This window comes from Alligator sinensis, unplaced genomic scaffold (genome assembly GCF_000455745.1).
Source record: "Alligator sinensis unplaced genomic scaffold, ASM45574v1 scaffold789_1, whole genome shotgun sequence".
NCBI classification, from domain to species: domain Eukaryota; kingdom Metazoa; phylum Chordata; order Crocodylia; family Alligatoridae; genus Alligator; species Alligator sinensis.
Genome location: NW_005842397.1, coordinates 1384269 through 1390268, shown reverse-complemented (window position 1 = coordinate 1390268; position 6000 = coordinate 1384269).

Below are 6000 nucleotides of genomic sequence, written 5' to 3'. Positions count from 1 at the left end.
CTGCTATTAAAACCCCACCCTCAGTCTTCTCTTCTCCAGACTAAATATGCTTAGTTCCCTCAGAAGGCATGGGCCCCAGCCCCTGAACCATTATCACTGTCCTCCATTAGACTCTCTCCAATTTGTCCACATCCTTTCTTAGACACACTACTCCAGATGTGGCCTTATCAGTGCTGAATAGAGGACAAGGATCACTTCCCTCAATCTGTTGGCAATACTCCTACTAATGCAGGCCAGCATGGTCTTAGCTATGTAGGCTCAGTTTGGAAAACAAAAGGAAACTGCTTCAGAACAATGCAGTGTGTTTTCTATGGTACTTTTCCTATGAACTATTCTTCACAATTCTTTGAAGTGTTGTTATAAAGAACACAATTAGAGTTCAGGAGTAAAAAGTAGCAAAGTGATGAAGGAAATTAAAAGTCAAGGGTTACACTTGAAACAAAGTGAAGAACAAGAAGGGCCCATGATGTTTTCCACTGCCTGCCAGCGGCTTCATTTAATCAGGAAGGTGTTTTTGGTACTTCCAGGCTGTAGCATGGTAATTAGGACACTATCTTGTACCGTGAGAGTTCAGGTTTCAAACTCTCCTCAGGGAGGGGTGGGCCTAGAAACCTGGGTCTCTTCTTCTCTGGGTAGATACTTTAATCAGTAGAATACTTAGTGTGGAAAGTAGAAGAAAAATCAGTTCAGAACAATGTAATAATTTTTTTTTTAACTGCAATAAAAAGTGGGTACAAGTGGATAAAAATAGGGCAATATAACAACCATGTTGATCTCTGTTGAGTATCGCATATCTACTATTCATGGCTTATGATCCAAGGGTTCATACAGCCTTTCTGAGTATTCATGGTAAAGCTGAATTACAGTAAGTGAAGTCAGCCACCCGTTGGACTGTATTGAATTACTTTGCAGAATGTACAGCAGAAGAAACAGTTGTACAAGACAGAAGTCCAGCCACAAGGCATTTGAGCCTCTAGGCATGAGTCAGCTGTTATGTGCAGGGCCCTGACAATATTTCAGATTTCTTTTAGAAAATTTGCAGTGTGTGTGTGGGTAAAGTCTCATTTTTCACAGACTATTCACAGAACTACCATTCATCTTGGCAAATGGGTCCCAGTACTTCTGTGAATATTCCATGAAAAATAATACTTTACCCGTGCATATGTGGCAGGCAGGCACACACCATAGGAGGCAGAAGACTGGGACTAATGGGGCTTAGCTCCCGCAAACATGGGGCAGTACAGAGGGTGGCAGGGCAGCCCGGGTGCAGGCTCTGGGTGACTGCAGCGTGGGGACAGGGGCACGCACAGACAGATATAGATCCTGCAGATGGCCAGGATAGCAGCCAGATGGCATGTGGAGCACAGCCCACCACAACAGCTAAGTCAGAGAAGGGGAAGGGGAAGGGGAAAGAGAAAGGGCGTGGTGGGGGGGGCAGATTGAGGCCCCAGCAGTGAGGGAGGGAGTGGAGCAGAGGCAGGGATAAATGGGGCCCCAGTGTGGGTCATGGGATGTTTGGAGCCTGGGCAGCTTGTCCAGGGGCCCAGAGGGCTCCCACCACTGCACACACCTATGCCCCCCGGATTTGTGTGCATGGCAGAGGCAGGTTACGGCTGCACACTGGGCTCTGTGTCCTGCTGCCAGTGCCTCTGGATCTGACTCTGGGAGCTGGTAGTGGCAGGTACATGGCATCATGTGCAGTAGCCAGCTCCCAGGTCAGTGGCATGCAGAGCTCAGCATGCAGCAGCAGCCCTCCTCCCACCCCATACACAAACCCTGGGGGCATGTGCTTCCCCAGGTGTGCACAGAAGCAGGAGTGCCCCTATGCCCCTGGAGGAGCTGCACAGGTTCTGAGCATCCCATGACCTGCCTTGGGACCCCGTTCACCCTAGCCCCTGCCCCTGCCTCTGCCCCACTCCCTCCCTCACCATGGGGGCCTTGATCTGCCCCCACATGCTCCTTCCCCTTCCATGACTTACCTTCTGTGGTGGATAGTGCTCCACATGCCATCTGGCTGCATTCCTGGTCACCTGCAGCCTCCGTGTATGTCTGTGCACGCCCCTCCCGCTCTGCTGCAGCTGCCCAGAGCTTCCACCTGGGCTGCCCTGTGGCCCTCTGCACTGCCCCATGTCTGGGGGGGCTAAGCCCCAGTAGCCCCGGCCTTCCATCGCCTGTGCTCACAACCCTCAAATGTGGTGCGGGACAAATTTCACAGTTTCCATGCAGTCCATGAAATCACAACTTTCTCAGGGTCCTACTTACATGACACAAAGTAGAATCTCTTTGGGTGGCTTGGATACTTAAAAACTGTGCGAGTGATACTCATAGTAGCATGACATAGAATTCTGCCCCTGGTGTTCAGCAAAAGTGAAGATGCAAAGAGCGCTGGAAATATTATCAGCTGTTTTGATCTAGGAAAACCTATGTATGGCTTTGGGCATAAGGGCACACTTCTGATCTCACTTTTGCCTGTGTTACACCATTGTGGCATCACTTAACTCAGCAGTGACTCTTGATTTATTCTAATGCACCTAAAATTGCAATCAGGCTCTAAGCATTAGAAAAAAATTCTGAAATCTTCATTAAAATGCACTAAAAGGACTTGGGAGCAGATCTAAGTGAACATGACCCAATTTTTTACTCACATTATCAGAATTGTGCAGAATGAGTAAGTGAAATGTGACTGAATCAACTGTGTTTCATTTTTAAGATTTTGACCCTGAAACTTGCTTTGCTCTACTGATACTTTGTAACCCGGGCATGAAACCACCTGCTTCCCCAAGCCACTTTGCAGTGCTCAATGCAGCTCACCAGGGGGAAGTTTCTTGCAGTCAGACCCTGCTCCAAAGTGCTTTGAAATCAATGGAAAGTTCCCTATTGATTTTAATGGACTAGCTCCAAAAATAAAGATTTTCATGTCTACTTACTTTGTATTGTGGATTTTCAAATGTTCTTAACGTTGAATTGAACTCAATTTTTTGTGAATGCAGGCAAGCACGTACTCATTGAGAACATTCAGTATATAGTAAAAATGGCTGAAGTTTACCAAATGTACCTATAGCATGATCCAAAAATAGAGGCATAATGGTCAAAAAGTGTCTCTTTTGCTTCTTCCTTGCTTGTAACCAGTTTTTTTTTCCCCTTGAGACCAAAGAGTAAACATTTTTACACTTGAAAAATGAATACTTCAAAGTTACGAGTGGTGAACATATAGTTATAAATGACAAGTGTTTAACTATTTTAATTATAACAGGCACTACAAATACTGTATGGCAGGGGTATCAAATTAATCTGGCCCCATGGGTTGGATGAGGGTCACTGGACCAGTCTGTAGGCCAGATCAAGACTTACCCCTGTGCAGCATCCATGGCAACGGGTCCAGCTTATGTGCTGCATGCACAGGCCCTGGGGTTCACTGCGCATGTCACATGTGGAGCATAGCCTGCACAATGCATGTGGCTCATGGGGTTGGTCTGGGGCTGGTGCATACTGCACAGAGCATGCAGGGCTGGACTGGCTGTGTGTTGCATGGAGCACAGGGGGCCAACATAGGGTGTGTTCTGTATGTAGTGCCCTGCCAAACCAGTTCTTTACACTGATTCCAGCCTGGCCTGATCTGGACTGGTTTTGCAGCCAGCATGTAGAGCTGGCCCAGTGGGGTGCCCCTGTGATATGTGCAGGGCACGTGGTGCTGGGTTCAGCCCGCATGCTGTGTGTGAGGTTGGTGCTTGGGTTGATCTAGTGACCAGTTGGTCAGATCCAGCCTATGGGTTGTAAGTTTGATACCCTAGCTACATATATATTGCAATGAATGTCACAAGGTGAATGCAGTAGATATTGGTAGATCCAGAGTTAAACAAAATTAAATAAATAGGTAAAGGATAAGGAAATCAGAGAGCTATAATGAAAAACATGTATTTATAGTTTTTGTCAATGATTTCTAGAAATGACTAACAAACGCCTACCCGGATACCTTCAAGTCTGCAATTTGCTGCTTCCTGGCTAAGGGATTTCAAGAAAGGAAATGTGTGGTTTGCACCTCCATGACCTTTGGCCTTCTCAGAGAAGCAGCTGCCAGGTAAAGCCAGCTGTAATGGTAGCATGAATTCAAAATATGGTTCAAACTACTGCAGGGCAACTGCAGCACATCTGAGGAGTAGCTTTTGCTTTCAGAAGGGTTGCTTGTAGCATGTAGATTTTTCTGATGGCAAGTAGTCAGAGGAGTAAGGTTCCTTTTTTGTTTTTAGATCTGTAAAATGTGCCCTATTTCATGGCCCACAGTGCATGTGTGCAGTGCAATAAAACACAAATGAGTGCAAGCAAGACTTTGACTGCTAAGACATTTTCCCTTCATACTTCAAGTGGTAACCCCTCATACCTCAATGGATACCTCAACTGGTACACTTTCCTGGAGGTTCCTTATGCTGATAAGGGAATAGGGTAACTTGATATAAACCCTGCTGGAGGTGAGAGGGATGTGCATCACTTCAGTTATACCAGAAACCAAATGCAGTGCAAGACCTTTGTTTTCCCTTCCAATTTACGCCTATGAGGAAATGAAGAAATGGAAACAATAGATATAACTCTATCAGTAAATGGATCACCCACTAGCATTATAATACGATATATTGAGACCAAGCTTATCTGTTGATTCCAATATCCAGCCACATCAGTATTATGAAAGGGACATTTCACTTGGCTATGCCTTCTCTGTATCAACTTGACTCTTTCTATCGGACCAATCTGCAATGCAAGAAAACAAAATTCTTTAAATGCAAGGCAAATTGTGAGATTCAGCAGTAATGTAGACAGATACTCATTTTTATTGCTAATACATCAGAATAATTGGTTGTTACCATAGCAACGTAGGGCAAGAATTACTGCTGTCCTGTGAAGAACCAAAATAGAAGAAAGAACCCACAAAATGATGTGTAATAATCAGGACTATACCACTGTTGACCATAGAAGAGAAATCAGAAGAGCCCTGTAAAGTACTAGGCCAGACAGATTCGTCAGGAAGGAGACATGAGCTATCTGTGATGAGACACGTTAGATCCGAGTCACCTAAACAAGAGAAGCAGGACCAGAATAGACCAATCTTTGAAGGTACAAACTCAAGTTGGTGTGTTTGAGTTCCAGAGGTATGTGAGAGGGATCAACCCTGTGGCAAAGTAACTGACCAGTTTTGTGGTCACCAGTGATTTGAGAGATGGTGGTAGTGATCAGGCGGCACATGTGGCCCAAGAGGCAAGGGGCACTGCACTTCTCAGCCTATAGTGCAACTAGAGAGTTGATGAATAGGGCAGGCACCGAGCAGATTTGTAGCTCCTAGGCATGCCTCTGCTTATCAGCCATCCAGCTGCATGTCTGAGCAGTGCATGTTAGGGCACTAACTTTTAACATGCGACTGCTTACAGTATGTGATAGCCTTAACATAGTCACAGATTCACTCAAGTTTAGGGCTGGAAGAGACATCATGAGATCATCAGGTCCAGCCCCCCTGCTGTGGGCAGGAAAGACTGCAGGGGCCTAATAACCCCAGCAAAGTGTGTGTCAAGTCTCCTTTTGAAGATCTCCAGGGTAAGTGCCTGCACCACCCCTGCTGGGAGTCTATTCCAGAGTCTGGTCACATGAACTGTGAAGTCGTTTTTCCTTCTATCCAATCTAAAACCTTATTCTAGGAGTTTATGACCAGTGCTTCTGGTTTTCCCCTGGGGTGCTTTGGTGAATAGTTGTTTGCCTAGCCCTTGATGCTCTTCCCTGATATATTTGTATGATGCCACCAAATCCCCCTGAAGTCTTCTCTTTTCTAGGCTGAACAGCCCCATATCTGTCAGCCTTTCTTTGTATGGTTTGCTCTTCAGGCCTCTAATCTTATGAGTGCCTCTTCTCTGGACTCTCTCAAGCTTCTTCACATCTTTCTTGAAGTGTGGCACCCAGAACTGGACACAGTAAAACAGCAGCATACTTTCTGTACACTCCATCTCTAACACTCCTTTA